The sequence below is a fragment of the Tenrec ecaudatus genome, chromosome 11 (genome assembly GCF_050624435.1).
Source record: "Tenrec ecaudatus isolate mTenEca1 chromosome 11, mTenEca1.hap1, whole genome shotgun sequence".
Lineage (NCBI taxonomy): Eukaryota > Metazoa > Chordata > Mammalia > Afrosoricida > Tenrecidae > Tenrec > Tenrec ecaudatus.
In genome coordinates, this window is record NC_134540.1 from 85,559,986 (window position 1) to 85,577,758 (window position 17,773).

Genomic DNA, 17,773 nt, shown 5'->3' on the forward strand with positions numbered 1-17,773 from the left:
CCCAAAGGTGGGAATTCGACGTAGTGCTGGAGGGCTAGTTCTCATGAAAGGATCCCTGGGCGTCTGTTTGTGGAATCACTGGAGAGATAATGAAGGAGTACAAAGGACTCAGTCTAGTCCAACCCCTCTTCCTGGAACATTTTCAGTTCAGACCATTTGGAGCCCTGGGTGCGCGCTCTGTAGTTCTGCGTTATTTCTTTTCTGCTTTGACTCTGGCGACGCTGCCCGACAGTGGGTTTTGTTCATGTTTTATTTTGAATCCGGGGAAGGGAAGGTTTCCAGAGCGGATCATCGGGATGGTGTCCAACAAGTCACGCGCTCTGCTCCATGCCCTTCCTTGCAGTCCCCTCCATGTGACGTCCCTTATCCCGCCCGCCCCCCTGTGTTTTCCCGTTTCCATTCTTCCTCCTCCTCCTCCTCACCCTCTGAGGTGTTTCCTTGGGTGAATACTGTTCTTTTGATCACAAATGATAGATGGTCCCAAGATAGGCACACTCGCCAGTGCCATCGTTGCCCTGAGACTGGTCAGGTGTTGATGAAGAATTGAGCCCTGGGGTGAGTTCAGTTCCAGACCTGAAGGGTGACTGAGGGTCACCGTCTTGGGGGTGGTACTAGTCTCTATCCAGCCAGGAGGTCTGATGATTCTTATGCTTTGGAGTCTTGTTTCAGAGTTTTCACCCAGTCTGTCCAGCACCTTCTAGTGTGATCACTTCCAGAACTGTCTGTAAGGGTAGCTGCCGCCATCTCACTCTTCCGGAGTCAGGTTGTGGAGATTAATGTTCCATGGTCCATTTGTCCGCGGGGTCAATAGTTTCCATTTGTCTTTGGGTTTTCATCACGTTTCTTTCCACTGGACACAGCCCCGGATGTTGTTTATAGCTCACAGGAGATGTGGTATGCCATTGGTGTCCCAATGGGGCCATTTTACTCATGTCACGTGCTTTGTTTTTACAAGAAAAACAAACCAAAAGGAGTGATTGCTTTAAAATCTCTTAGGATGGGAACTATGTGCTTCACAAGCCAGAGTCAAGAATGAGGTGGCCTTAGACTTTAGCGCGCTTCTCCCCTTGAGTGCCAGGGAGACTTAACCATTCTGCGTTCATTTTCTTTTCGTGTCTTGTTCGGCTGAACGTTGAGCCACAGGGAGATGTTCAAATCCAGACCTGAAGGGTGACGGAGGGCACGGTCTTGGGGCTTCCACCAGTCTCTTTCCAGGAAGCCTGGTTGTGACGCCACCCTTGTCCCCTGAGGATCCATGCGGCCTCCACAAACTTCCCACACTCATCGGGGCTATGGCCAGTGCCACCGATTTCAGAGTGCGGGAGTGAAGACAGCCCCAGATGTTGTTTATAGCTCACGCCAATCTCCACCCTCCAAAGAAATGGCCAAGTGTGGGTCCTAATACCCTGGGCATTCGCACTGGGGTTGGGGCAGCTCAGGCAGCCACCAAAGGCCCGGGCTGCTGCTCAGGGCCTGGGTTTGACCTTTGTGTCTCCCTCGGAGGGCCAGAAGGAGGCTTGCCGACACAATGGCTGAGCGCTCAGTTGCTAACTGAAAGGTTGGCATCTTAAACCCACGCAGTCGCTTGGCAGGCGTGACACCTGGTGAACTGCTTCTGTAAAGAGTAGAGCTGAGAACCCCCATGGGACAGTTCTGCTCCGTCACACGGGGCCATCCTGGGTGGAAATGGACTTGAAGACACACAGCAACAAGGAAGGCCAGCCTCGCCCTGCGTCTAGCCAGGGCTCTGCAGTGGGCTCCACTCTTCAGAGAGACCCACCGGCAGGGTTAGGCACTAGGCCCAGAGTCAGCCCAGCTGCATCCCTAGCAGTACCCCAGCCCTTACCCACCTTCTGCCCTGCAGGCTTCAGGGGCCGCTGGCAATCCAAGAGGCTGGCTGCACATGGTTTCTTGAGAACTCAGGGCAAGACATAGCGGAGACACACAGCTGACGTGTGTGTGTGTGTGTGTGTGTGTGTGTTCTCAGTTGTCTCACAGGGACTCTGACTGAGGGTCAGTGTGTTGCCTGAGACCAGGGCCGCTGATGGAAGGAGGTGAGGAGGGAGACACTGCTTCCCGGCTCTCGGGCAAGCTTGACACCATCAGCAGAGACGAAGGGATGAGATGGAGCTAAGAGAACCTTGGAAGGAAGAGATATTGACAAGATGCTTTTGAATTTTGCTCAAGTCAAACCAGTTAAATCCTACAAACAGAAACTTAAAAATCCTGCCACATGGTTGAGTATTTGCAGTTTCTATGGTTTAACCTAGTTGATGTGCTAAGACTGCATCAGCCCAGCTCCTGGGAACACAGTGTGACCAGTCTGGAGCTCACAGCATACACACACACACACACATACAGGTGATCGGTCAGATCCGCAACCAGTGAGCACACTTCCAAAAGTAGCAAGACTCTGAAAAGAGGACCACAAACTTGTGAACCCCAAGCACCCCCCACCTCTGTGTGACTGTGTGTCCGCAATCTGCTGTTTCTCACAGCTAACCAGTGAGGTCTGCCCCTGTTCTAAGAGGAGGGATCAGAGGCTCAGAGATGAAACAATTTGCTGGGGTCACCCGGCAGGAAAGGGTGAAGCCAGGATTTGGTCTGAACCCGAAGCCCAGTGCGGCCCTCGCTAAGCTGCAGTCTCCATGCCTAGCTCACTCAACTCCTGGAGTTCAGTGTACGATTGATCTGGCACGGGATCCCACTGCCAAGATTTGAGATTTTAAAAAGGGAAGGCCAGCACATCAGTGCCAACACACGAAAAGACAATCACTGACTCAAAACCAACCAGGCTTCCCCACCCAAACCTTCCTTCCTGCCCAGGGCATCTCCAGACAATTTCAAAGGGCGCAGACTGAAGCCTGATCCCAGGCACTGGCTGTCCTGAGTGGAGTGTTTTAAATATCCTCACTCACTGCATCCCTGTGGCACCGTGGTGAAACTCTCAGCTGCTAACTGGCAAGGTCAGCAGTTCAAACCCACCCCCTGCTCCACGGAAGAAAGATGTGGCTGACTGATTTCACAAAGATGACAGAAACCCTAGGGCTCAGTTCTACTCGGTCTAACAATGTTACCACGAGTCCGCATTGACAGGCGAGGTGGGCATGTGGTGGTTCTCACTTTGCAGATGGGTCTGAGGTTAAGTACCTGCCCAATGTCACAAGCCTACTAGGTGCCAGAGACAGGGTTTCCACTCAGCCAGGTTGGCCCCACAGTCTGTGTTTAAACCTCAGTTCCCCAACCACATCATCAAACTAGAAGAGCCTCTATGGAAAAACAGATTCATTTGTGCCCTGAGTCAGAGGCTCCGGGAGAAGGAAGGATCCCTGCCCCGTTGTTTGCTCCCTGAAAGCAGCTTTGTCTGCAAGCTTTTCGCTCCTCTGTGCACAGCGCTCCCTCTGCCTGCCAGGGAGAGCTGACTGGGCCTTGCCCACCCTTCACTCCCCCACCCTCTCTCCTCTGCTGCCCCATGCAGAGTCCAGCTGGGGCCCTGGGTGGCAGACGTGCCCCAGAGTCCAGGGAGGCCCCATAGCTTGGCAAAATTTGACAACTTGGTTAAAAACAAAGACCTCCTTGCCAGTGAATCAATGTCAACTCGGAGAGACCCAGAATACACTGGACCTGGGAGTTTCCGAGACGGCCTTTATAGGAGTAGAAAGCCCTGTCCTTCTCCTGAGGAGCAGCGAGTGAGCAGTTTTGACCTGTTGACCTTGCAGTTAACAAGCCAGCTCTTTACCACGATGCCACTGGGCTTATCAGACAGCTTGGCAGTGTGCTTTAATTAGAAATAAAGGTGACAGCTTCTCACATTAGGTCTATGTGTCAGTCTGGGTAGACTAGAGAAACAAATTCATAGACACTCATGTGTATAAGAAAGGGTTTTATACACAAGAGCCTTTGAATATTAAAACATCCCGAGTAGTGATGCAGAATGCAGCAGAGGTGTGGACCTGCGTGCCCCCGCTGCTTCCTCTTTCTCGGCTCCATCTTTGCCGTAGCCGGAGCAGGTGCTACGTTTCAGCCGCCATTATGCAGCTCTTCGTTCGAGCCCAGGCGTTACACACAGTCGAGGTGACCGGCCAGGCGACGGTCGCGCAGTTCGAGGCCCATGTAGCATCTCTGGAGGGCATCGCCCCGGAAGACCAGGTGGTGCTTCTGGGAGGCTCGCCTCTGGAGGATGGGGTGATCCTGAACCAGGGTGGGCTGGAGGCCCTGGCTACTCTAGAAGGAACTGGTCGTGTGCTCGAAGGCAAAGCCCGTGGTTCCCTGGCTTGTGCTGGCAGTGTGAGAGGCCAGACGCCCAAGGTGGCGAAACAGGAGAAGAAGAAGACGACTGGCCGGGCCAAGCAGTGGATGCAGTACAACCGGCGTTTGCTCAACATTGCGCCCACCTTTGGCAAGAAGAAGGGACCAAATGCCAACTCCTAAAGCCTTTGAAACCCTGGCTTGCTCTAATAAGAAAGCCATGTCGCCCAGGCAAAACAAAAAAAGAAAGAAAACATCCCAGTCCCGTCCAGATCAAGTCCATAAGTCCACTATTAGCCCATATGTCCAACACTAGTCCATAAATTCCTCTTTAGACTCACACGGCCATTCAATGATGCTGAATGCAGGAAGATCACGGGCCGAGGGTGGAAAGTCTTGTAGAGCCAGTGGTGGTGAAAGGATCTCAGCGCTGACGTGGGTCTCCACGTGGCTGCTTCAGGGCCCTGGCTGCCATCGGCGTGGCTCCATCAGGCTCATGGTCAGTAAAGTCTTGCAGGGAGTGAGCGAGCTATTTATCCCCTTAGCACCTCCAATTGAGGTCATCAAGCTGCGACCTGACTGACAGGCTAACCTCCACCCCTTCACTCTTAAGTCTCAAATTGACAACAGATGATGTAGCTACCACAGTATACGTCTGATTTTTTTGGGTCAGGGTCATGAACTTTGTCCTGGAGGAGAAAGCAAAGTTTAGGGTGCTCAAAAATGAGCTATGGGGCTTTTGGCTAAAACGCTAACCCAAGCCAGTCTTCTGGGTAGAAATGATGGTCCCGGGAACTCAGAGGGGCCCTGTTTATACAAAGTGGGGACTGGGGATGGGATGTCCATTCCAGGCGTCAGTCACTGTGCTGGTTCTTTCTGTCGCGCCTGCTGAGGAATCTGAGGGTGTTGAGCCGTCAGCATCATCTGCTGAGACAGGAGCGGTGGCTGGGAAGCAGCAGTGGGATCCTTGGGATCGCTGGGAGCATGCTCCCTGTACTGTGGTTCCCAGTGGCAATCTCAGGTTCAGACATTCTCATGAGCTGGTGGAATATGAGCGTCAGCCCCTGTGGAGCCCACCACCCTCAATCCATCAGTGAAGTGGTCCATTCCAAGAAGGATACTCAAAAGGTTCAACAGCTGGGCCAGGCCAGGGTACCAGGAAGTTCTACTACGCCCATGCGACTGGGCGGAGCCTCCTTTGAACCGTTTGGGCGCTGGAAGCCCAGCACTGCGCTGGATTTTAGAGGGGTTGTGATGAGCGGTTCAGGGATGCTGGTGTGCGAGCTTAACTCGGGGAACCCCGGGGCAGGGGCTGCCACCAGGCTGCCATGGAAGAATGACACGATTTCCCAGTGGGCGGAAGTGGAATCCGGCCTCCCTGGGCTAGAGGAGGACCTGAATAGGGGTCTCTGAGCCTGTGGAAAAGATGCAGTCGCTTTCAGGAGGTTCAGGTTCACAGCCAAGAAGAGCAGTGGCCGTGGTTCACCCAGCTGCATCCCAGGATCCATTTCCCCCAAAGGCAATAAGGAAGAGGAAGCCACAAGCCCGAGAATCTTTGGCTCTCCCAGGGTGACACAGAGATATGTATTGGTTCAGCTTGACAGGCCCAGCAGCCTGGGGGTCCCGTGGCTGTTGAAATCCAGGCAAAGCTTGGAAGCCCCAGGCTGGCTATGCACAAGTCTGAATCCACTCACACCTCCGGGTGATGTATCAGGGGCTAAAATGGGCTCTGGCACACATGTTGCACATCCTCCAGGCTAGAGTTGGTCTGATGCAGGTTCACTGTTGTGGTGTTTTCTGTCAGACAGACAGGCTTGGCTCTCTCAGGGCCTTGGGTGAAGCTGGAGTCTGATCCCTGGTGGTGGCCCCATCACCCCAGCCATCAGGCTTGTCCCCATTTCCCTCTGGTCCCTGCTGGATTCTTTGGCCTATTCTAATACCAACGGGGTTAAGAGGCAAGACGGGCCTTTCTGGGCACCCTCAGCATCTCCAGGAGCCCTGCTACAGTAGTGCTTCCTCGATGGGCTTCCATCTATGCAAGACTAGCCGTTCGAAACCGTCCACCCTTCCTGGGAAGAAAGAGGACGCTTTCCACTCCAGTACAGTGTTACAATCTCAGAAAACAAGGGACAGTTCCGCCCTGTCCTGTAAGGCTTGGCTATGAGTCAGATTGCTTCTGTAGCAGTGAGTTCGAGTGTGTGGGAGTGTGGGGTGCTGTGCTCAGATCTTGAGTGGCTCAGAGTGCCCACAGCTGGGCTGGCCTGGGAGATATACCTGAGCTGGGTCGGTCAACGGCATAGTAGCAAAAAGCATCCAGGGTGGTGACACATCTCCCGCAGTTCTTTAGACTGTGTCTTCTCTCTGTGTCTCTTTACATATAGGAGGGGGCTTTCCAGAGTTCTTGGGGAGCTATCATGAAAGGATAATGGCATTTCCCCTTCGAACCTTTTGAAGCCGCCCCCCCACCTCACCCCCGCATTTAGACACCAAACTGCGATGGACATTTATATGCTGATTCTAACTCCGGGTGACTGCCTGCGTCAGAACAGAACTGTGCTGCTTGCTATGAGTTTTTAACTTTTCATTTATTATCGGTGGGAAAGATGTTATACACGGCAGAATTACACACCAAGGAAGCCATGTCTACATGCACATTCTTGAAGTGATGCCACCATGCCCACCATCCCTGCCCAAATTATTCAGCCACCACTGAAATCACCTCACTGATCCCACAGCTTCTGAGCCAACCTTTCAAGTCTCTGCTTGTTTTGAAAGTCTGCTCCTCCTCTTCCCCTTGACAAAAATCACATAAAAGGGATACTTCTTACAGTAAAAATTACCTTCTCCCCCAACTTTTTATATGAATTGGTTTAAAGCTAACCAAAAAAAAATCTGCATTGAGTCGATCCAGATTCATATTGACTCTATAGGATGGAAGAGATCTGCCCCATCGGGCCTCCAAAGCTGTCCATCTTTGCAGAATCACACTTCAACAGACCATCTGGAGGTCTTGAACCCCTGACCTTTCGCTTGGCAGGCAAGCGCTTGAACCACTGTTGCTGCTGCCAGGAGCCCTGGCCTTGGTTCCGATTGAGAGCGACCCTACGGACAGCAGAGCAACATGCAGCCTGGCCCACACCTCCTCACCCCTGTTAGGTTCCAGTCCAATCCTGCAGCCACCTTGGCAATCATCTTGTAGAGGATCTTCCTCCGCTAGGGTGCTTTTAATTGGTCTGGGACACAATTAATGCACGTGTGAGTGTGGCGATAAATTGATCAACAGAGCCACCTAGTGGCCCATTCTCAGTATAACTCCTTTTTAAGCTCTTCCCCACCCCCTACCCCACCCCCTTTTTTTATCTTGCAGTCGCAGCAGTAACAGGCCATCAGAGCTCTTTATCAGAAGAAAGGAGGAGGCTGGCCTGGTGGCCCATCATTATTGCAGAGTTTTAACTCTTCATCTAATTATTCACTAAAGGACAAGTTAGAATGTAAATGTATTTTTGCATCATCAGTTGAAGACATTACTGCTTTTACTTAGAACTCCATAGTCAGATACCCACTCGGGGAGCTGTGGATTCTGGGAGGCAGAGGCCGGCCTGCCTCGGACTCAGGAGGAATTTGAGGCCCAGTCATCGATGCCTTCCACTCACCTGGCCACAGGTCAAGTTCACCCTGGCCACTGGCCCTCACTTTCACACTGTGTGCCTTTGAAAGCCACTGCAGACACAAACAAAATTAATCAGTACCTTCATCTAGAAAATTCTGGGCTCCTCTGTAGAAACCCCTGCCCCCAATAAGCTTGAGCTGACCCTGGGCTAGACCACTGTCAGTCCCCAGAAACATCATCCCACAGTGATCTGAAACGCTTCTCCACTTTGTCCATGGCCTGGACTCTCCCAGGTTTCAGCAAATGTTGATTGAAAAACAGAAGCTAAAACACTTTCAAGGAATGCAGGCACCTCCAAGTGTGCACGGACTGTCCCAGGTGTGTGCCCGGGACGCCACCAGGCTGCTGCTCTCACTGCCCGTGACCAGAGATCTCAGCTACCCATGGCACGGGCCGAGGTTGCAGGAGAGTCAGCAATGGGGAGACTGAGACCAGGGCTAGCTGGGGTCTGGGTCCCACCACTGACTGTCTCGTCCAGCCCGGCTCATGGCAACACAGGGCATGTGCTCCAGAGGCCTGTCCAGGGGTGAGTCTTTTGAGACTTCTCTGGGTGGACTTGAACTGCCAACCTTTGGGTTAGCAGCCATGCCTTGAAACTGCTCGCATCACTGAGGGATTGGGATCTGGGTTCCACAGGGCTGCTTTTCAGGGAGACCGGCCTATAGCAGACTCTTAAACTGCTCTCTGGAGCCATCTAGAGGGAAAATCTGGGAGAGTCTTGTGCCTTCTCAGAAAGCAGGCTCACAGGGGACCACCACGCCTGTCCGCAGCCAATAAGGAGCCAGGGTGAGAGAATGGTGCTGAGGCTGAGACGGGGCGCAGGAGTCTTGCAGGTGCGATCGCTCCTGCCCAGCTTGTCCAGCGTTTGAAAGTCCGCAAGGCAGAGCCAGCCCAGTGCTGCCCATAGGAATCGTGACAAGAAACTAGACACTAGTCCTTATGTGCCTGTTGTCCAGTGTGCAGGTCTGGGACGTCCTGAGCACACATCCAGGGGGAAACATCATGTCCAATAGCTTCCACGGTTTCAGGGGACCCAGCTCCCGGCTGCTCAGACCGCTCTGGAGCCTGCTGTAGGACGGAGCCACCACACTCCATGCTGTTCTAGGGCCGTGTTTCTGGAGTGAACACTCCCAACCCCCCCACACCGACTAGGGTCAGTGGACTGATACAGGAGGTTGCTTGATCCTAGGAGCCCTGGTAACGTCATGGTCATGCATGGAGCTGCAATCCAAAAGGTCAGCGGTTCAAAACCACCCAGGGCTTTGTAAGAGAAAGATGAGGTTTATTTGCTCCCATAAAGAATGACAGTCTCAGAAACTCACAACTCACAGGGGCTGCTCTACCCAGTCCTACAGGGTCACTGTAAGTTGACATCAACTCGAGAGTGAGTCCGGTGTTTGTTGTTGTTGTTGTTGTTGTTTTAATTGGCAGCGGACACTGAGTCATGTGTTTTCTAGAAAGAGAGCAGTAGGTCAAATGTGTTTGGGAAGCTATGGTCGATGGAGAAAAGTGATCAAGTGCCCTGGTGGAGCCTGGGGAATATGACTTGTCGGTGGAGCAGGGCCCCTCTGTTGGGGACGGAGTGGTGTTCCCTCTGGGCTTCAGGGGGTGTCCCACACAGGAAAGGTCCAAGAACCGAGTCAGGTGGACTTGAACTGTGGTTTGATCGTGTTTGGATAGACACCATTCTGTTTGACTCTGACAAAACCTCACGAGACAGGCAGGGAGTGAATGATCCCATTTTATGGACCAGAAAACAAAGATCTAAAGAGGCAGGCATACCCCAAGCTCCTGAGGTGGATGGGGGCAGAGGGGGGGCTGTGCCTCCTGTCCCACAAGGTGCTGGCGTCCCCACTGGGTGAGATGTAGGAGGGGCACCCACAGCTGGGGTTGTCTTAGGTGGCTCCATGAAGCCGAGCTGCTGTAGCCTGGCGGAGACTGCCTTCTTGGGGTGAATCTGAGTTCATGCCTTCCTAGACCCCCCTTCTTCCTGAAATCCCACATTTGGGCCACGGTCCCTGTTAATGCAGATGTCGTTGACAGCTAAGCATTACCGAGAGGATGAGGCCTGCATCTAATAGGAAGTACGAGGCCAGACTGGCCCGGGTGGGAGAGGGGTTGGGGGGTGGGTGGGCTTGGTAGCACCTCGTGGCAGAGGACAAGAGAAAGGACTTATTTGTGTTTCCTGTTTCCCCCCTAAAACTAGCATCACCCCTAAGAAACTTTGCCCTGTTTGGCATTGGTGTGAGGCTCAGCCCAGCCTGCTGTCTGCAGGGCAGTGGAGAGGCTCAGAAATAGATAGGTAGCAGGAGGCAGACCGCTAGGCTCCCTCCCGCTGAGAGAATGCTGTGCAAATCTGCTCTGAGCTCATTTTCCTTATCAGGGGCAAACTTGTCCTCTCTCTTCTCTTGCTGACACGGAGTTTTCCCTCCCCTCTCTTCCCCAAAGGCCAGAAGCCCCGGGCTTGGAGTTTCCTTGCTCTGTGGGCAGCAAGCAGAAGCTATTGGCTGGGGGGCCCTACTCTGTGAAGTCCTGAGCACCTGGCTACTACCCATCAACCCGGGAAGAGGGCTGAGTAAGACCCAGCAAGGACCCAGGGACAGGGCGTCAGAGAGGAAGCAAGCACGGTCACCTGCTGGGAGGCTGCCTGTAGGCCTTCACAGGCGGAGAACACACTGGGCCACACTGGGGAGGGGGTTGGGGAGGACAGAGTGATCAAGTCAGTGTGGGTCGTCCTCAGGCTGGACTGGGGAGACAGCCCCTCCTCCTCTTTGTCCCCTTGTGCAACCTCTTAGGGACACCCAGCTTCCAAAGACCCTTCCAGGCAGAAGGAAGAATTACATTCCATCTCCCTCTGCCCAGCCCTGCTGCTGTGACCCCAACACCCCCAACCCACCTGTCTCAGGTCTCTACCTGTCTCAGGTCCCCACTCTGAGAGTAACTCTCTCCATCCTAGTATCTCTTTGGGAGTTTGCTTCTGGGAAGCCCAACCTGAAGAATGTCCGAGCTGATTGGTCAGGTCCGCAGTTGCATACATACAAGCCTCAAGTCTGGGGTCAAGGCTAACACAGGTCGGGTCATGGTTGAGAACTATCCGCCAACGGCTGATATTGGGAAAGACCACCGCTTGTACTCCCTAGTGCACTCCCTAGTGCTGCTGTAACGAAGGACCCCAAACCGGGTTCCACCTGGACTTCCTGGTCTTGCGGCTCTGGAGGTTAACCTGTGAGATCAGTGTCAGCAGGGCCATGCCCGCACTGGAGGCTCCGGGGAGCAGCGAGCTTCTGGTTGCTGGCAAGGCTGGATGCTGCTGAGCTTGGCACGGCCTCACTCCACTCGGTCTCCGCCTTCCAGGACCTCCTCCTCTGTGCATTCCTGCGTCTCCTCTTAGAAGAACCCACCTTGATAGCCTCATCTTGAACTTGAGAACATCTTCAGAGAACCAATTTCCAAATAAGTTTGCAATGCATTGGTACTGGGACTTCCATCTCTCTCTCTTTTTTTGGTGGGGGCGGGGCACTCCATTTCCACCCCTCACCACCCCATAAGGCAGCACCTCTCGTTGCCACAGGCTACTTCTCCTTGAAGAACTTCCGGCAAAGGGACACTGGTCCCACCCCAGGGAACCCAATCCAGTGATTCAGCTGTCTGGACGAAGCATCCGCACTGTGAACACCTCCCCCAGCGCATCTAACGCACCCAGGGAACAGAGGGACCTCAGACCCCATCCCACCCCACCCCACCCCCATCCCACAGTCGTCCTCCCTCCATGGCTCTAATAAGTGTTCCGGGTTTCCCTTGATCTCCCCGCTGTAGAATCCCTACGGAGCCCCTCTGGTGCTGTTAGGTAAGCATTGAACTGGTAATCCTCAGGTCTGAGGTTCTAACCCATCAGATTCACAGCCTCAGAAACATGATTACAGGGTCACTATGAGTCGGAATCCACTTGATGGCAGTAGGTCGTGTTGGTGGTAGTGCTCCTGGCTTTTGCAGCCATCTCTTCATTGTCACCGCAGCTCCGTGTTGCCTGGTGGCATAATGGTTATGCATTGGACTGTTAACTACAAGGTCAGCAGTTCGAAATCACCAGTGGGTGTTCAGGGAGAAAGAGGAGGCTTTCTACTCCTGCAAAGAGTTGCAGTCTGAGAAACTCACAGGGCAGGGTTACCCTGTCCTGTAGGGTCACTATGGGTCAGCATCCACTCCATGCTTTCTGGGAATAAAAGTCCGTGCTGAAAGCATCCAGCCAGACCAGGGCACCCCTGAACTGGGAGGCGGCTTGCTCTGGCTCAGCCAAACGCAGAAAGACCCTTTCACAGTACAGGCTTCGATGAGCTCAACCCTCTGGGCTCAGCTGAACCTGCTCCAATCGTCCTCCCATCAGATTGAGGCCTTTTGAGTTGGCCATGACCAAAGAAAACCCTCCAACAAAGTTGCCGGTAAAACACACACAGACACACACACCCCACCTTACCCACCCCCCAGCAGAGCAGCACACCCGGTGGGGGCACCAAGTCCTTGGGTCCTGGTGGGTACCTGGAAGGCACCACGTAGCATTCATGGCAGATGTTAATGGGCCTCAAACAGATTCAGCCCAAACACCACTCTCTCTCTCCACCCCTCCACCCTCCACAGACTCTACCTGGATCCTCCCCCAACAGCGCCCACGGATCCACCTTCCCCCCTCCATCACTGAGGCCCCCAGACGATGGAGGGTCCCTCCCCTTCAGCCCCCTCCCCAGCTCAACTCCCCCACCCCTGCCCCAGCAGCCGCAACTTCCTCAACTCAGAAGCTGCCCCCAAAGGTTCCCCTGTCTCCATCTTCTCTGCCACGTGCCTCTTCTCCCTCAAGGGCCCTCTGACAAGGCCTCCCTCCCCGCCCCACCCTCACGGTTTCCAGTTTGGAGTTGGCACAGCAGACGGAGTGACCCACAATCAGGACTGACCTGGCACCATGTCTTAGTTATGTAGCGCTACGGTACTAGAAGGGCCAAGCCACGTGCCTCTGACCACGGCAAGGAAGGCAGTCTCTCACCGTTTAGGAGGCTGGCAGCCCGATTTCAGAACAGTAAGTAGTGGAAGGCTGTCTTCCTCGGTCCCCAGGAGGAAGGTTCTTCACCCCTTGCAGCTTCTGTGGGCGAGCATTTCTTGGAGATCTCCATGTCTTGGGCCGAGGACATTCCCCGCAAAGGATCCCTGAGCCCAGAGCGCGCACTCTGCCGCTGCTCTGCTTCCTTGGTGGCAATAGGTCCCTGTGATCTCTGCTACCTTATTTGATCTCTTTCATATATCAAAAGGTCTACTCCAAATATAACCTCATCCTGTGGCTTGCATCCTGCCCCGCTCACAGAAACCCACCTCCATCAAATGGATTTTGATAATGACATTATCGCACACACTAAAACTGCCCCCACCCACTTTGAGTTTCCCAGGCTGTAAATCCTTATGGAAACAAAAAACCTCATCTTTCTCCCAAGGAGCTGCTGGTGGCTTTGAACTGCTGACCTTGTAGTTAGAAGTCCAATGTGTAACCTATAACACCACTAGGGCTCTGGTAACAACGACCTTTAATACTGTCTCACTAATATCCTAGAGGTGAAAATGTACAATATAAGATAATTACATCAGATCACCAAGTAAAGGATAATTACAATGTGTTAAGAATCCTGTGAAGGATGGGGAGGGCAGAGTAGAGACCCAAAGCCCACCTGTAGGCCACTGGACATCCCTTACAGAAGGGTTGCGGGGAGGAGACGAGCCAGTCAGGGTGCAGTATTGCACCAATGAAGCAAACAGCTTTCCTATAATTCTTTACAGCTTCCTCCCCCGACTCCTCCACTATCATGATCATAATTCTACCTTACAAATCCAGCTAGACCAGAGCATGCGCACTGCTACAGATAAGAGCTGGAAACATGGGAATCCAGGACAGATCAACCCCTCAGGACCAATGCTGAGAATAATGATACCAGGAGGGGACGGGGAATGTGGGGGAGAAATATCACAATGATCTACATATAACCCCCTCCCTGGGGGACAGACAACAGGAAAGTGGGTGAAAGGAGCCATCAGTCAGTGTAAGACATGAGAAAATAATAATTCATAAATTACCAAGGGTTCACGATGGAGGGAGGGTGGGGAAGGGAGGGGGGAAATGAGCTCATACCAAGGGCTCAAGTAGAAAGCAAATGTTTTGAGAATGATGATGGCAACAAATGTACAAATGTGCTTGACGTAGTGGATGTTTGGATGGATTGTGATGAGTTGTGTGAGCCCTCAATAAAATGATTAAAAAAAAAAAAAAAAGAATCCAGGCCCAGACAAGCAGACACCTACTTGGTGGGACAGGGGGTGGGGTGGGGGGGTCTCACAGTGCAATCCATACCACACACCATCGCCCTCTGGTGGTTTGGGTTTGGAATCACATTGCCCGGGGAATCCAAAATACTTTCTCTCCCTTCCCCGCTGCTTCACCTCAGAGCACTCCTCCCTTAGGGAGCAAAGTCTTTGTGCCTAGAGTAGGAGCCCTAGTGGTGCTGCTGAGTAAGCACTGGACTGCTCACCACAAAGTCAGTGGTTCAAACCCACCAGATGCTTCATAGGAGAATGACTGACAACCTTAGACCTTGCAGGACTGATGTCCCTCCTTCCATTCCTATCAGTCTTTATGCCACATCCACAGAGAGGCGAGTGCTACACCAGTACGGGTGTTTCTGTGTGTTATATTTTCTGTGAAGCAGCTCTTGTTACCTGGCCCTTTCCTTCCTTCCTTGTCTCCCCAGCTAGACAAACACCAAAGAGAGGGGGAATGCTGGTTTGAGACAGGGGTGTTCTGGTGCTAAAGCTCCAGCAGAGGGGCATGACTGGCCAGGTTTGGGCACAATTGCTGTCAACCCCGTCTGACTCCCAGCAGGCCTAGAGAGGGCAGGGTAGAGCTGTGCTCCACAGGGCCGGCGCTTCACCAGGCCTTTCTTCTGAGGTGCCTCCGGGTAAACGTGAGTGTCAGTTAGCCACCGGGCACGCTCACCATGTGCCACACCCAAGCCCGTGGTTATGGTTGTGAGTTGAGTCACGGCAGCTCCATGTTGGCCAGGTAGCAGAGCTAGCTCCACGGTGTTCCCAAGGCTCGCACCTCTTCAGAGGCACTTCTGGGTGGGTTAGTGCCGCCAACCTTTGGGCTCCTGCTTGAGCACGTAACCAACCGTTTGTGTCACTCCGGAGGGACTCCATCAGGTACACCGCAGACACTCAAACATTTCTCATCAAAGGAATGAAAGAAGAAAGGGAGGGAGAGAGGGGTGAAAGGGGGAGTGTAATGGGCTTTCTTCTTATAGTTACATTTAAGCTCCGTTTCCCACGCAGGAGAGGAGATACCCATGCCCTGGAAGCCCATGTAAAGGGTACAGTGAGGTCACACGTGCCACATGTAGTGTGGGGTGTGGCAGAGTGAAGGAATGTGTGCACTCTTATAAAAGCTACTGGGAGAGTAGAGGGTGAGTGGGTTGGAAAGGGGGAACTGATTACAAGGATCCACATGTGACCTCCTCCATGGGAGACGGATGGCAGAGAAGGGAGGGGGGGAGACTCCGGATAGGGCAAGATATGATGAAATAACAATCTATAAATTATCAAGGGCTCATGAGGGAGTGGGGAGCGGGGAAGGAGGGTGAAAAATAGGACCTGATGCAAAGGGCTTAAGTGGAGAGCAAATGCTTTGAAAATGATTAGGGCAAAGAATGTGTGGATGTGCTTTATACAATTGATGTATGTATATGTGTGGATTGTGATAAGAGTTGTATGAGCCCCTAATAAAATGTAAAAATAAATAAATCAATAAATAAAAGCCATAAATATTCCCAGGGGGGGAGCTATCATTTCCTGTCTTTTAAAAATGATGTTATTGGGGGCTCTTACAGCTCTTATCGCCATCCATCCATCCATCGGGTCAAGAAACTTTGTACGTATGTTGCCATCATCATTTTCAAGACATTCTTTCTACTTCAGCCCTTGGTATCATCTCATTTTCCCACCTCCCTTCCCCACCCTCCCTCTCTCATGAACCCTTGATATTTATCTCTCTTTTTTCCCCATAGCTTACACCAACCACTGTCTCCCTTCACCCACTTTTCTGTTGTCCATTCCCCTGGGAGGGGGTTATATATAGGTCATTGTGATCAGTTTCCCATTTCTCCCCCACCTTCCCCGTACCCTCCTGGTATCGCTACTCTCATTATTGGTCCTGAGAGGTTTATCTGTCCTGGCTTCCCTGCGTTTCCAACTCTTATCTGTAGCAGTGTACATGCTCTGGTCTAGACAATTTGTAAGGTAGAATTGGGGTCATGATAGTGGGTGGGGGAGGGGGCATTAAAGAACTAGAGGAAAATTGTATTCTCATTGGTGCTATACTGCACTCTGACTGGCTCATCTCTTCCTTGTGACCCATCTGTAAGGGGATGTCCAATTATCTACAAATGGGCTTTGGGTCTCTACTCCAAGGTTCCCCTCATTCACATTGATATGATTTTTTGTTCTGGGTCTTTGATGCCTGATACCTGATCCCATCGACACCTCCTGATCACACAGGCTGGTGTGCTTCTTTCATGTGAGCTTTGTTGCTTTTCAGCTAGATGGACACTTGTTTACCTTCAAGCCTTTAAGACCTCAGATGCTGTATCTTTTGATAGCTGGGCACCATCAGGCTTTCTTCACCTGATTTGCTTATGCTCCCATTTGTCTCCAGGGATCAAAAGCTACAGTTTTCAAAGCGCCCTTCACTTGGCAACAACCCACTCTCTCCTCGCTCCCCAGCCTCAGAGCAGCGGGATTGTGCATTGACTTTGGCCAAGTGTCTTTGAAAAGGGAAGGTTTCCCAGGCCCCACATGAAGATAGTCTGAGTTGACAGAAAGACAGCCGAATTGCCGTATGGAAGATCAGCGCCCTGTAACGACCAATCACTGGGGGACTTGCTGAGGAAGGAGGCACCCAGTCTTGCTCAGGCTAACCACTAGCAGTGCTTGGGGAGCTGCTGGGGGTGGGGGTGGGGGCACCTTTCAGAGGACAGTGCCGCCAGTCAGAGTGGATGCAAGTCAGGACATGCCCGGGCAGGCTCTCTTCTCAGCCCACAGTGGACGCCTTCCTCATTGTATTTTTTAAGCTATTCACTGTACTTGCCTTTCCCCGTATTTAGATCCTCAGGGGATTGACTTACAGGGAAGTCTACCCCGTGCCCTGATGCTGTTTACTCGCTGGTGTGGCAATAGGGACACAGAGTTCAAGAAACCAGAGTTAGGGAACCTGAAATTCCAGAGAACGAGGGAGAAGGGAATGACTTGACATAGGAGTTTTCTTTGCAGACATGTAAACCAAAGAAATTCCACCCTCCAAAGAATCCCCATCGCATTCTGTTTTCTTCACCTTCCAATTCAGGCCCGAAGCAGAGCGCACAACATCCCAGCAGCTGGACGTATTCCCTCTGGGTTCCAGAACCTTCTCTGTTACAATCTGGACTTTAGCCTCTGTTTGGCATAGGGTTTGGTGTGGTTTTTCTAAGTAAATAATTGGAAAAACGTGATTTGCCTGGTTTCTAAAATGCTTGAATGTTACCATCAGTCAGAAGGGTATGTCTCAACAGCTGCTTTTTGTTTGTAAGATGCAGACCCACATCCAGCTTAGGGACCCATAAATTGTGTCAGACTAACCATTTAAACTTTCGGCTGCAAAGTACCCCATGCATTGGCTTCCTCGGGACATGCCTTCGCTATGAAATAAAGTACTCCACATGGGGCCTGACCTGGTATTACTTGTCTCTTGCTCCAGGCAAGTGCAGATGGACGTTTTCAAACAGGAAGGTAATC

At 52.4% G+C, this 17,773-nt stretch overlaps 1 pseudogene; it reads left to right on the plus strand.

Annotated features, from left to right (window-relative positions):
- Positions 1-4,026: 4,026 nt before the first annotated feature.
- Positions 4,027-4,431, plus strand: LOC142460803 (ubiquitin-like FUBI-ribosomal protein eS30 fusion protein pseudogene; annotated as a pseudogene).
- The last annotated feature ends 13,342 nt before the right edge of the window (positions 4,432-17,773 follow it).